A 15776-nucleotide genomic window follows, 5' to 3' on the forward strand; every position below is an offset into this window, starting at 1 on the left:
TGTGAATTTATCAATAAAAAAATAAGAATCAAATTACATTGTTTTAATCTCTTTTACTTTATACACTCGGCGTCACGGAAATCGCACACCCACTGATTTTTGTTTCAAACGAATATAGCTCTTATCATATGTATTATACCCTATCAATATTAATATCATTTAAAAGCACAATTAATAAGCTTTAAAACATGAATAAAGCATTTTCGGAAAAAATAATAATAATCACGAAATTATGCCGTTCTGAAAGAACACCTAGAATACGCGTTGTAAGGGTCGCTAGTTGCGTTACCTTGGATAGGTTTAAAAGGGGGGGTAAAAGTGTGATATGGGTCATTCGGCATCCAGAGTTCACAGGGGTCATCCCGGAACAGCTGGAGAAAGAAGACACTCCAAGAAAATGGATACCACGGAAGCAGTAGCAGCTCAAGCAGTAGCCCTGGTGGATTTAGGAATGACGCAGTCTGCGGTTGCTCGGCAGCTCAACATAAGCCGTTTCCGAGTTCTACGAGCAGTTCAGCGATTCCAGAGGACTAGAAACTTCACCAGGAAGCCTGGACCCCGAGGACAACGCTGCACTTCCGAGAGATACGACCGCTTTATTGTGTCGACGTGTTTGCGGGACTGTTTCTCCGACGCTGTCCAGCTGCAGCAGGAGCGACCAGCAGTTCGGAGAACGGTGGTGAGCGTCTCTACAGTAAGGAGAAGGTTGCGGGAGAAGAAGATCATGCCCCATAGAGCGGCTACGGGTCCCAAATTGACGGCAGAGCTTCGGCGAATCAGACGTTAATTTGCTCGCGAACACAAGGATTGGACGGTCGACCAATGAAAGGATATCCTCTTCTCCGGTGAGACCAGGGTGTGTCTTTTCTGCAACGATAGGCGCAGAAGAGGGTACAGGAGGCAAGGGAAATGTTATTCACAGACCTGTCTTGAAGAAACCGTCGGATACGGAGGAGGATCCTGTATGTTTTGGGGTGGCATTTCCCTCGCCGGCAAAACCGAGCTCGTTTGTGTTTCCGGCACCGGTGGTGGTCGAGGCCAGAAATCCATGACTGCTCATCGGTACATCACAGAGATCCTGGAGGATCATGTGGTTCCATACGCCGAATTTGTCGGTCCTGGGTTCACATTCATGCAGGATAACGCCCGCTCCCACACAGCGTTGATTGTTCGGGACCACCTTGATCAGGTTGGGATCACCGTTATGCAGTGGCCAGCAAGGAGTCTGGACCTGGATCCCATAAAACACCTTTGGGATCAGCTAAAACGGAAGGCGCGGTCACGTGATCCTGCACCTGCGACCCCTGGAACACCTTCGAGATGCCGTCATTGAGGAGTGGGATGCTATTCCTCAAGAGCACATCGTGACTCTCGTGAGGTCCATGAAGGCTCACATGGAGGCAGTAATTAAGGCCACAAGGGGCAACACTAGGTTTTAAGTTTAGTTTTAAGCATTTGTATTGCAATATTTGTTGATTTTATTGTGTTTTAATTTGTTGATTTTTTTGCATGAATATACCATTTTTATTTCTTATTAAAAAATATGCCTTTTTTTTACTTTTTACGAACTTTTGCATTGTTTTTAAATGAAGGATTAAATTCTCTTTAAAATGAACCCACACGCTCATACTTTACCTTCAACAACATAAGGTTTATAACGGCTTGAAACAAAAATCCGTGGGTGTGCGATTTCCGTGACGCCGAGTGTACTTTGTTTTATAGGTGTGGGTACCCTAAATCGCGTTACAGACGCAGCGTTGTATGCATATATAAAGTCTATTTTTTTATTCGGTAGACTAAAATGACATTTCATAGTATGAAATGACATTTTATGTTCATACTATGAACTGTCATTTCAGTCTACCGAATAAGAAATGGACTTTTCAGTAAAAAAGGCGCGACTATCAACTTTTCTATGGGACGATATCCTTTAGCTCCTAAATTTTTAAAATTTGCCGCCTTTTTCTACTGACAAGATTGACCAAATATATTTGATAACATTAAAGCTTTGGTTTCCTCCGATAGCGGCCGTCTCCATACAAATACTACGACATCCATATTTAGCCGTATTATTTAGTAAGGAGACGGCCGCTATATGACGGCACCGCTATTCTAAGAAAACCGATCTTAACAGTTACGTCTCAGGCCTCCTACTAACAAGCGCTTTTTCAACGCGCGTTAAAAAAGCGTTTGAGTCCGTCCTCACGCTAAATTCGATTTAACGACCAACGCTTAAAGTTGAAATTCCAACAACGCTTGATAAAAAGCGCTACCGCCATCGTGTGAATAAATACACGTTTCCATTTGTGTCATTCAAACGCTTTATTAACGCGCGTTGAAAAAGCGCTCGTGAGAATGAGGCCTCACTCTCTCAATCGTGAGACGCAAAATAATACACATTGGACCGGCACCCTGGGACGTGAGCGCGGCAAACTCATTCCGTTGATCGCATGCGCCTACTGGTACGATCACAAAACCGAGGGCTATCTTATCTATGTTCGTTTTTTTTAGCATTAGAAAGAAGGTAAGCGAAACTATAACTAACTACCATATTTTGATATTTAATATGCGCAATTTTATACTATGTTACATATTTATTTTTTCAAAAATATTCATTTAGATCAACAATGTGAAAACAAGTTATTTGTTTATAGTATTTGATGCAACCGTTGTTTAAGAGAGGTCAAAAAAGGCGAGTGGCGTGAGTAACAATTTGAGGCGAAGCCGAAAATTGTTAATAAAGACGCCACGAGTATTTTTTGACTCAGTTAAACAACGTTGCATACAATACTTTTTTCACCTCAGCAGCTCGAACAAGGGATCTTTGCTACTTAAAAACAGTGAGCAAAATGCGATTTTAAAACTAAATTGTTGGTATATCTTAAGAAAACATGAGTGAATAGGTAAGTGATGAAGATGGAATACATTTTTTGGGTTCTCTAATATGTTCTCACTGCTGAGGTGAAAAGTTTTGTGAACTACACGAGATCAAAGTTATTTACATCTCGTGCGCTTTTGAGTCCCTTACTACGCTCAAGATTCTAAATTAGATTCACTCGCTACGCTCGTAGTATAGAATCTTTCGCTTGCACGGGACTCAAAATAAGCACTCGAAGAAATATCAAACTTTGATCTCTTGGTGTACAAATAACTATTCTACAACCAAACACTTTGAAATAAAATTGTAAAAACAAATATCAGGCGTGTCTCACTCCGCGATTTCGTCGCTTTGCTACAGGTAGCTTTTTAGCTACCTGTAGCAAAGCATCATACCTGTAGCATCCGTTCGGCCCCAATTTTGGGGAAAGCCATAAGCCGCGCGTGGCGCTGTCGCCACCTAGCGGCCATATCTGTGCTGATCGTAACAGACGCGTTTTGTTAGAGAGTGAGTCTTCTGTACTTAGTACTATTATTTATTCTGTGCAAATATTTTTAATTCAAGAAGTAGCAAAAATGGAGGGTACGGGCGGGAAAAGAATGAAAGAAATTAAAAAAAAAACATGTCTATGGTTTACTTATTTTTCAGAGATGACATTTTTAAAATAAGGTTGGCAACACTGTATTTCATTCAATATTTTTTAAGTGGTCATTACACGAAGTATCGTAAAATCGCCAAAAGGATACTGCGTGTATGCACAAATTAAGTCTTGTCTTAACAACTATAAGGTAGGGTTTTAAACACGAATCTAGTATTAAACTGGATTAGGAATGAGTGGTGGGGATAACTGAGAGAACGGGATAGTCTTATGTATCTTTCAGTAGGAGTAGCAGCGAAAGCGCTATTGCTGTTTGTCCTTGTCACAGTGTCACTTTTTTTTATTCCCCACCGTAAAATATATCCCTCGTCGTACTCTATATATGACACCGTAAGATTGTGTAAAACAAGCGGAAGTTGCTTTCTAATAAAAGGAATTGAAAAGAGACACTTGTAGGTATTCTATTCTGACTGAGCCTTGACTGAGCACAGTAGCAATCTAGGTAGTCCTGTATTACGTACCCACCTAGAGTCTGTTCGGAAAGAGAAGAGTCGTGGAATGTGTTGGGCTCCATACATTCTATGACTCTACACATTATCAAATACATTAAATATGTTAACGTTAATATTGATGAAAGGAAGGAAGGATTAGTTTGTGTTACAAGGGATCAAAATATCTCAGGACTGGCCTTCCGGGCAATAAGAATGAAGCATGAATGGAGCCAGTACAGCGGTGTGAAAACGCTGTAACTGTAACGCGATTGGTCGCAACTAGTTGCGTTATGGCTCCTCTACACGATGGGCCAGCGCCGGCCACTCCAAGGGACGCAGCCATGCGGTAGAATGAGATAGCAATATCACTTGCTCCCTCTAACGCATAAATGCGTCCCTTGGAGTGGCCGGCGCTGGCCCATCGTTAACATCGTTTAGAGGAGCCATTAGACTACACGATTGGCTCGAATTCGTGAGTGACACCACTGAACTAGTACCATTTTTAATGCACGTAGGCCCGTCCTGAGATATCAATCAGTCAATGATCAAAATGATATATTTCCGTCAAGGGCGTACATTGAATCCAGCCGATTCCCTGAATGACGCGATGGATTCTCAAGTAGAATCCTGAGCGTAATGAGGGATTCAAGTTTTAACGCCCAAGACGAAATAATTTTGATACCGTGTGACACATACTGCTTTTCACATCAACTATGAGGAAAATAAAAAAATCTTAGTGTTGACACAATCTGATGCTTAAACAGATTATTTAAGCTAAAAAAATAATGTGCAAAAAAATGTAAAAATAGTGTGCTAGAACAGAAAAGTGTTACTTGGATCCCTCCTAGCAGGGAGGAAAAGTGCCACTTTGATCCCTCCTAGCAGGGAAGAAAAAGCTCTTTTCTGAATAGGAGGTGTGAAAAAGCTCTTTACCGAATAGGTGGTGTGAAAAGTACATAGTACATACCTACCGATATATATTGTTGATACCTCCTAAACGAGGTAGGTTGTACAGTCACCTGCAATAATATGTTACCAGAGCGCCTACCGCGAACCACGTTCGACGTGTTGCCTCTCTGTCGCACTTGTAAATTCGTACGTAAGTCTGACAGGGAGGTAACACGTCGAACGTGGTTCGCGGTAGGCCCTCTGTGCCGGATTAACCAATAAGCAAAACAAGCACGTGCTTAGGGCACCACGTCTAGGGGGGCACCAAAAACGTAGGCAAAAAAACGCACCTCAGGCTGCATTAGCATTGCAGTCTTAGTGGAGTATGTAGTAACGGGTTGGCTTAAAGTAATGAGAATTTTTATTTTCAAACACATCAATAAAAACTCAATTGCTAGGTTTAAGGATTTTGATATGGTAAACTCAATCGTGTTTTATGTTTTAATTTAATATTATAATATTGCAAAAGGTCCCGCATCTTCGATTTTTCTTAGCTTACTTTTCACCGTTAGCATCATACTTTGGACGACATTCAAAAAGAGATTTCGAGGGCAGTGGTCAGAGACTCGTGGGGTCCAGCAATAAATGCCGACATGTATCAACGTGTTCTGCTTACCTATAAGTTCGCCAGTTCATTACTAAGTATCATTCTGATGGTAAATATATATTTTGGCCTGATTTAGCTAGCTCTCACTACGCCACGAGCACACAAAACTGGTTGAAAGGCCATGGCATACATTTCGTACCAAAGGACGCCAACCCTCCGAACGTCCCTAAAGCTAGACCGATCGAAGATTTCTGGGCAATCTTGAGTAGACACGTGTATAGTGATGGCTGGTAAATCATCGCAACAGTTGAAACGAAGGATACAAAGTCAATTTAAAAAAATTGACTTTAATGTCGTCCAAAGTATGATGCTAACGGTGAAAAGTAAGCTAAGAAAAATCGAAGATGCGGGACCTTTTGCAATATTATAGTATTAAATTAAAACATAAAACACGATTGAGTTTACCATATTAAAATCCTTAAACCTATTGAGTTTTTATTGATGTTTTTGAAAATAAAAATTCTCATTACTTTAACCCAACCCGTTATGTACCTACAATATGAAACTTTTTGTATGTGTAGAAGTACCCATCTAATAACGAAGGGTTGTTGGAGTAAGAGAGTGAGAGCACGTATAAGAACGTCTTCATCGTAGGCATTTGATTTGACCATACACGGAGGCCCTCAAGCTCATGGCCAAAAAATCTTGTCGTCAAAGTGTTATAAGGGGCCCCGCAAACCCGAAAACTAAAAGCATCCTATCAAGTCGCGCTTTCAAGTGATGCCAAAGAGCGAGCACTAGGAGAGTCGTGATTACATAGATTATAGATTCGTTTTCAAGCCACTCTTTTGCAGTTCGGCGTTATGTCTATGCGAGGCCTTCCACCTCACGCCAAAGTCGATTTTCTGCCTCAAATTACACTTGGGCTTGATCCAAATCCAAGCTTTCCTCTCTAGCAGCTGGGCTTTCTGGCTAGCTCACATTTCGCCATTGGTTGTAAGTATGATAACGTGCCGCGGTCGGACGCTACGCTCGGGACGTCCAGCTTTATGCGGATCTAGGTCTTCGGCCTCGTCCAGTAAAAATGTACAATAGTCTATCGAATTGCGTTTTTTCTATCGAAAAAATTTCGCGCTCGCTACGCTCGCGTCTTTAATATCATTTTAAAGGTACTAGCGACCCGCCCCGGATTCGCACGAGTTAACAAATATACATAAACCTTCCTTTTGTCTCCCTCCAACAAAATCCGTTGCGTAGTTTTAAAGATCTAAGCATACATAGGGACAGACAGACAGCGGGAAGCTATTTTGTTTTATACTATGTAGTGCAGCCAACTTTGAGGGGTGACATTCGGATGGCGACTGCAGCAGCATTCCTGTTGCAAAGTTACTGCTGCAGCACTGTCAATTTCCGTGATAAAATGATGTGACGGATTGAAAATGACCGTCACTCAATTTACCAAAAAAATTCAATGTAATCTTGATGACCCTAGGGAGAGGGGGCACCATGGTCTAGAAATGCTTAGGGCACCAAAATATCTTAATCCGGCACTGTATGTTACACAACTGAACGACCTCCCGGACGCCATTAGAACCGGTGAAACATACATGTACGCCGACGATGTGGCCGTCGTTGTGAGCGCCCCGACGTACGACGATCTCGAGAGGAAGCTAGGCTTGACCGCCGCAGCAGTATCTAATTGGTTCACAAATAATGGCCTGATCTTAAACACAAAAAAAACGCACCATATACATTTCGATCTCTCTGGGCGGCAGAATAGGAACTTGTCAGTGTCGATCAATGGCGACCTCATTGATCAAGTCTCAAACGTAGCATTTTTGGGGTTTGAGCTTGATAAGGGCCTGACTTGGAGTCACCAAATCGACAAAGTATGCAACAAAGTCGCAACGGCATGCTTCCTATTAAAACGGCTGGCGCGATTTCTCCCGAGGGAAATCGTTCGATCTTGCTACTTCGCGACGGTGCATGCGCACCTCCAATACGGAGTCGAGCTGTGGGCAACAGCTGCCGGTTGGGACAGGGTCTTTCGACTCCAAAAACGCGCAATAAGAGCCATAGCGCGCGTCCCCCAAACGGGCTCAGCGAGAGTAGCGAGACCCCATTTTAAATCGTTAGGCATTTTAACATTGCCTTCACTTTTAATCCTGCAAATGGCAGTAACTACGCGAGAAGAGGTAGATGCGACACCCGGGATCACTAATGCGGCTACGCGCAGGTACGCGACCCGCAGCACTCACGCTGGAAAGTTGCCCCTTGTGTCCCATAGACTCGCAAAATCCAAAAAACTTACGAACGTCATGGGTCGTAAGGTTCTCAACCACCTACCGGCTGACATTACTGCTGCACCAAGTGCACCTATATTCAAATCAAAGCTCAAAAAATGGCTTCTCGAACAGGCGTTCTACGACCATAGGGAGTTATTCTCTAGTACATAATTGTAAGACGCTCGAATAATAACTATGTAATTTGTATATCTTAATGTTGACATGTAATTGAATACTACCAATAAAATGAATATGAATAATATGAATATGAATATGTTACCCTCCTCAATAAGTACGTACCAATATTTTGTTATTTTTATTAATTCATGCTAAGGTATTAGTTATTGGTTTTACAAGGGGCAAAGTTGTTGTTTAACGGCTCGTGCTAATATTGATACTCGAGCCAGCGAAAGATTCCAAAATTGAACCACGAGCGCAGCGAGTGGTTCGTAAAATGGTATCTTAGGCGTTGCGAGGGTTAAACAAATTTTGCCACCGAGTGAAACACAAAATTTTTCACCACACCAACACGATGTAAATAATAACTGTTAAATAAAATCAAAGCAAATCAATTCAAAATGAATGGTTATATATTTAAACACCTTCCGAATTCTCTGAAAAACTTAGAAAATCCCAAATTATTCCAAAACAAGTTAAAAATATTCCTTATTAATAAGTGCTATTATAGTGTGAAAGACTACTTCAACGAAAAACATGATTAAAATGATCTCATAATATGTACCTACCTAATGAAAATTGTAAATATTTGTAATTGTTAAGCTAGTAGTTATTAAGTTAACTGTAGTATAGGTATAATATGTTGCTGTGTCCTTACAGGGCGTCACTTAAACTAACCCAATAATATGTACCACCTGTATAACTGGTTTGTGATATGCAATAAATGATTCTATTCTATTCTATTCTAAAATATTTATCATTAAAAATCATCATTTAAAAGTCAATTCTACCAGCCAATATAAGGAATCAACTCAAAATTTGCATTTGATTATTTGCCCCACATGTGGATAAAATGCAACTTTCTCAATCAGTTTTTGAACAATCAAAGAGAGCCTTTACCAGCCCGTGTGGTGAAAACAATCTATATTCAACCGCTTAAGAAACACAAGATTAATACCAAATGACACTCTTTATTGCATTATATTAACCTATAGTTAAACAGGATGAATACTACTAAGGCAAGTACTATATTTAATCATTAACTAATTCATTTATTAAATAAAACATGTAAGCAACCTCAGCACATTATAACATAATTTAAGTAGCTACTTTACTATTAATAATGGATACGCAAAGCAAAAGGCAACATTTAGCTAATTAATACATATACCTAATCAGGGTAAGCAATACTTATGTCTACAACTCGACGTCCGGTTGGCAAGAGAGAGCTCCGTTGCAGCGACAAGGTTTATATAAACGACGATGATGTGACGTCACCGGAACAGGCATTGACGCCGTTCGTGTTGCCAGCACTGGAACTGGCTGTGTTGCTGCTTGAAACAAACTCGGCGACTACACGCTTTTATGAAAGTACCTATGTAGGTATCTATTTACACAACACTATGTTGAAGTTATCGGAAATGTATCCATACTTACACTGAGATAGGTAAGGTACGGTATACCTATAACCCGTCTACAACTTTCAGTTAAATAGGCCTAAACCACAGACAGAGCTGAGATGTCTTTCAAATTTCGTTATTATTAATTTATCTCATCGATTACGTCGAGTAATGGCCAACGGCTTATTGAATGCGTCTTTTTGTGGCGCCTTTTTATTTGGAGATCGCGTCTAGAGCGAGCGGGTCCCCGCCGCGAAGGCATCCACGGAATGCCTAAAAGGTGACTCGTGGATAAATTACGGACATTTCTTCCATTTTAACGATTCCCTTTATTATTTAATTTATTTTTATTGTATGTTACACATTCGGCTTGTAACAATGTTTGTTTTTGGGTCTCATTAGCATAAGACTCATGCTGTGGCCGAAAAAAATGAAGACGCAGCCATTTTGATTTCTCGATAGGTTTTCTTATGACGGGTGTTTTTCGTTAAAGAACTTCACGTGTCTAATAATAAAGGAGATAGCAGGATGTCTCAATTCCGGAGTCATTTGTCGGGTTTTTATCGCGTCTCGCTTGTGACATTATAAAACAATTAATTTATTATCGCTCTGGGAGATGATTTCGATCAGTTTATCGGCGGCGCGCGCTGTTGGACGTTAATAGTTTTATGTAAGAGGTAATTTTTATTAATTGGCCATTGATAGAGTGTTCAGTCGCAAGTGCTCGTTTAAATACTGTCATGCGGGAACGGTCAATACATATAAAATACGAGATGCCCATCAGATACGAAGCACATCTGCAATTTCCGTGAGAATCTTAGCATTTCGTCGGCTTTTATTCCCTAAAATAGTTAAATGTTTTATCAGATAAAAGAGAATTACATACAATTTATTTTAAAAGTCATACTAATCGTTATTAGTTTACCTACTTAATTGTATTCTCGTTTTAAATTTAGATGTTATTATGATTTAATTCAATCATTCATAGGTAGGTAGTCAATCATTCATTGAAATTTAAACAAATGTAACTTTAGGTTTTTAATGGGTAATATTTATCTTGTAAATTTACTTTCAATATAAGTAATAAATAATCAGTTCCAGTTTATAAAACAAACGAAATAGAGCAAAGACATTTTTTGTATAAAACCCTTAATTTAACTGTATTTTTTTAACTAAGCTACATTCCTATTATAAAAGTACAAATTAAGTTTAAAATGAGCGTGACTACGTTTGTATGGAGAATCGAGCTTGATGTGGTCTCTTAATTATTGGGAATTGGTTAGTGTCCGACCGAAGGTTCGGTTTCGGTTTCGGCCAGTTTCGGCCAAAAAATCATGTTTCGGCCGTAGTTTCGGTTCGGCCAAAAAACGGAACCTTTCGGCCGGGCCGAAACATACGCAATGGTACTTCGTTCTATGAAACTAAACTATGTGACAAAGATCAAACGTTGTGGAACAAGTAGGACAACAATATTAATGCATATACTGATTTATGTATACAGAAATTAATCGGTTTATTATTAAACACAGTTCCACTAATGATGGGGCCACTGAACGGTCGACGCAGTCTTAAAAGGCTGTCAATACCTAAAACGCGCACATTGTCTAATCGTATCGTAGTAAATGAGATAGCACTGTCGCATGTTACTGGGCCTGGGCAAGGGAATAATAAGAAAACTCATCATCTTCCTCGCGTCATCCCAGCATTTTGGCCACGGCTCATGAGAGCATGGGGTCCACTTGACAACTAATCTCAAGAATTTGCGTCGGCAGTAGTTTTTACGAAAGCGACTGCCATCAGACTGACCTTCCAATCCAGAGGGTAAACTAGGCTTTATCGGGCTAGTCCGGCTTCCTTAATAGTAAATATCAAATGATATTTCGTACATAAGTTCCGTGAAACTCATTGGTACGAGCCGGTGTTTGTAGTAAACACTACAAACACCGGCAGGCGGCGGTTTAGGTACAAACGTAACCTTTGGATTGAAAGTCGCACGCTCTTACTCACCGCTAGGCTACCAGCGCTCAGGGAATAATAAGAAAACTATTGAAATAAAAATAAATGTTTAGGTATAAGTAAATGTTTTGACAAATTGATTTTAATTTCAGACACATAAGTCAAGAAATAAAGACATTAGAACCGTTTAATGGTGATTTTAAGACCAATCTTTACAATTATTTTCTATACGTATCGAGCCGATGTCGTTCAATCATGTATCGAGTGCGGCCACGGTCTTAAAATATAATAAATATTAACATAGGTATAAATATATTTTTTGCTTTACTAAATCAAATAGTTTTTCTTAAAAGGGGCTACCTGCGGTTTTCATCGATTTTTGACAAGTTTTGAATCGTATCTCCTACTTTTGCACTACAGATAGATTTTTATAAGACAAACGGTTATCGGTTCTTCAATCTTTATCTCCATTATTGTCTACGGGATTTTGAAAGAATTTTATACTATTTTATGTTTTTTTTAAACATTGTGTAAAATAACACTTTTTTCGTATCTAGATTGCTGTGAAGGATATTACTTATACGAAATCTACATATTTGGGTTCATCATTGACGTGTCGTAAAAAGTGTCTAGGGTTTTAATTTTAAACGAATTAACACAAAAGTTATGGCCAGAAAACCAGTTTTTTGGCCATAAATTGTTCAACTTTGATGCCAAATATCTCGAAGGCAATTAAATGAACTTTTAAGTAAATATGGAATACTATATTGCTTAAAGCCGTTGCTGTTAATATGATAAGCTACAAAAAACATAAGAAAACTAAGGGATTCAGATCGAAAATCATTGGCGTGGCGGAGCCCCTTAAGTAACATCAATATCAAGGACATTGGGTGTTGACAGCCCCTTAATATGAGTTTAAATTAAAAGCGGTTTCATGACATTTTTTCAACGATTTTAACAAGTCTTCCAAAGTTTCGGTTTCGGTTTCGGCTGAAACTAGAGCCAAAGCCGAACATTCGGTTTCGGCAAAAAAACATGTTTCGGTCGGACACTAAATTGGTATTCTAGCTTAATGCTTAAATATTTAAGACTACATATTTTGTATTTTATTTATTTAACAGGTAGGGTGATTCATAAAAATTAAACTTTTCTACGTAAAAGTGCTAAATAATCTCTGCTACAAAAAAATGTGTATTTTTTAGAATTTTATTACGTTTTAGGGGCTTCTATTGTATTAACATATTTACGTTTAGGTATCTTAAATTTTTCAATATCATTTTATTTAGGTAACAAAATTCGCGTGCTTAGAAATTACCTACTTGTAAATTACATGCAGGTACTTAGTTACTAATATGTAGTTGACATAAATTAGGCCTATGTTAAACCTAATCAAAAATAAACTGTTAACGAAACATATACCTAGTATGTACTTAACAGATTTATCTGTTGGACCACCATATGCCAGTAACTAAGTATAAACAATAGGTACACACAATAATATAATGCATAAAATACTGTTGTTATTTACAACATCAGTAATAATGACCCAGGCCATGCCCAGGCCTGCCTTTTGTTATAAAATAGAATAGACAATAAGTCCTTGTCCCTAAATTGCGTTACTTTGGGATTTGGATGAGTTTTAATTTATGACCGAAAATAAATTAATTAATGTTGTAGGGCTGTCAATTAAATGAATTACTTTTTATAGGTTCCCGGACGTAGGTAACGTTATACAGGGTTTGCTCTAAATTTTAGGGTTGGCAATTATAAATGGAAAATAATGTGTGCCAAATGGCCACCTTTAGCTGTATGGCAGATGTGAACTCTTTTCATCGCGTTTTTTTCATATCACATTTTCGCAATATAAAAAAACAAAAATTTTTATGGAAATGGGAGGCAGATGCAATTTTAAAGTCTTAATTTTTATTCAAACTAAGTAATTACAAATGGTTATTTATAAAGTGGCAAGTGTCAACTGTTTTGTAAGTGAAGATGTATAGATTCTGTTTTGTTTGTAATTTTTTTTTGTTAGGTACCTTAAAGAGGAGTTAGAAAGTAATTTATGGTCTCATTTGTTACAACTATGCAGCCTTACGGAGGTGGCACTTATGTCCCATAGCACTGGATCATTACGAAATCTATTCCAACAATGGCGTATGCGCACAGTGCATAAAGGACATTTTGCTTTAGTTAGACAGTGTCATTTTCAAAACAGTTATTGACAGTGCGGGCTTGTGGTATTCAAACGCCTATTATAACGCGTAAATTGTGTTTCGTAAACAAGACATCGGGTGCATTCATTGTTCTACATTGTCCTTATTTTGGTGACATTGTCCCTTTCAGTGATGCACCCAACAAAAGGTTCTGCTACATTTTTAGCCGAGCGTAGCCAATTTTGAGTGACAGTTCCTGTAAATTCCTATAAATGATTGAATGGGTGTTGTTCTTGTATTGTTTTTTAAGTCAAGAGGTATAAATCAAGTGTTCAAGCATAAAGCGAAAAATACCCGGGTATTTACCTAATTTAGGATTGGCGTAAATAATTAGGTACATTACTGGTAAAAGTTTATATTACAGTAAACGCTAACATTTATTAAAATAAAATGCAATGTGGATAAAGCAGCCAATCAGACAGCAACCTTCGCTCAAACACGACTAGGAATAATGGAACACAGTGGTGTTCCATTCCAAATCCAACGTTGCGTTTCCAGAACTTTTATGAGTTGCGTAACAAGAATTACAAAGAAAACGTACATATAGTGATATAGCTAACCGTGATTATAGGTAGATAGATAGGTATGCGGTCCTTAAAACAGTTCCAATGGTCTTCCATCAGTAAGGCCTACTTGCACCATTTCACTAACCCGGGGTTAACCGGTTAAACCTGGAGTTACCATGTTTACCAGTACAATTTGACACTCGGTTAACGGTTTAATCGCTTAACTCCGGGTTTGTGAGATGGTGCAAGTGGGCCTAAGTCATGGATCCCCTGATGTGGAAGGTAGAGAATGCCTGGCTTAACGAGTGGCAATCCAATAACCGCCAACCAACTTCTTCGAACTAAGCCCCCGTACAAGACCTCCAGGTTTCACTACCCAACGACGTGTCTGCTGCCTGCTGAACCGCTTCAGAACTGACGTGGGCAACTCCGCATACCACAGGAACAAATGGGGATGGTGTGAGTCGGCGGCATGCGTATGTGGAAAACCGGAACAAACAATCCGTCACATGGTGCTAGAATGCCCCAACACCAAATTCGGTGGCAACATTGAAGAGCTCAAGACCTTGACTGGGAAAGACGTGAATTATTTTAAGAGCTCTAGCTTTAAATTTTAATTTTATAACGCAGTGACATGTACTTATAAGTAGATAAATGCCATACGATAAATAAATAAAATAAATAAGTAGTTTCGCTTCACCAAATAGTGCTTTGCTCTTGGAAACTTAGACTTACAACACGAGTTAATATAAATAATAGCCATAATTATTAACTAGGTATGGGTTATCTGGGTTAGTTTACGTATCTGTAATTATACTAATTATCCATCTTAATTCACAATTTAATTAAATAATCCCGCTCGCTACTCGTAGTAGGTAGATATTAACGCTTTATCACGACACCAACTGTTAAATTAATTAAACTGGCTTAGTTTTAGATGAGCCTATTAAAGTATTTTTAAAAGGTTCATTACTTCGCTGAAATACCGCAATGTTATGTAGGTACATGAAATCTGACCCCTCTGCCTTACAGCTAATTTAGTGAGTAGCTATTATTTTTTTACGGGCTATCGTATGAAGTGCACCCGCTATTTTTAAGATTACTTGGAATAGATAATATGGCTTTGCTACCGCGCCCGACAAATACCACAGTTTATTATCTAGAGTAGGTTTTTATTTTTTACATAAAACATATTATTATGAGTGTCATAAATGCTATAAAAAATTAAAACCTTCCCAGTAGGTACCTCATCGTCGTTACGAGTTACATCCACTAATTGTAGGGTATATAGTACCCAATGTAACAATAGTTACTTTATACTTGTCGTAGTCGTAGGTAATTAGGCTTACTAACCACGTCCGTTAAAGGCCTGGGACGCTGCAGGAGCCCTATTATAAAGATGTGATAAAGATGACCTAGGTAACGCAATTTTTTGACTCTATTTGACAGAATGTATCCAATTCTTCCGTTCCTCGTAATAGAAGTAGGTATTTAGAGTAAAAATTAAACCAGTCTTAAAACACACACAACTCTAGATACCTACTTAGGTACTTCTTACCTACGGAAAATCTTTCGGATTTCGGTTCAGAGGGCCTACGCGAAAACCGAAGTGCGCAAATTGCGGGCATCTTTTCTGTAACTCTAATTAAAGCTTAATTGGAGTAAAGGAAAGAGACGCCAGCAATTTGCGAACTTCGGTTTTCGTGGTTATAGTCCTTTGCTTTGCAGGATAATTTCAAAGGTAAGTACTAGTTGGGTCTGAATTACAAATGGTAAC

At 38.9% G+C, this 15776-nt stretch overlaps 1 protein-coding gene across 1 annotated transcript in view; it reads right to left on the reverse strand.

Annotated features, from left to right (window-relative positions):
• Positions 1-3115: 3115 nt before the first annotated feature.
• Positions 3116-15776, reverse strand: part of LOC134660672 (protein PFC0760c-like) — a 139032-nt gene continuing 126371 nt past the window's right edge. Inside the window, exon 8 of the mRNA XM_063516449.1 lies at positions 3116-3126. The gene's annotated coding sequence lies outside the window, so the exon portion shown is untranslated. The remainder of the gene's footprint in view (positions 3127-15776) is intronic.

The sequence above is a fragment of the Cydia amplana genome, chromosome Z (assembly GCF_948474715.1).
Source record: "Cydia amplana chromosome Z, ilCydAmpl1.1, whole genome shotgun sequence".
Taxonomy (NCBI): domain Eukaryota; kingdom Metazoa; phylum Arthropoda; class Insecta; order Lepidoptera; family Tortricidae; genus Cydia; species Cydia amplana.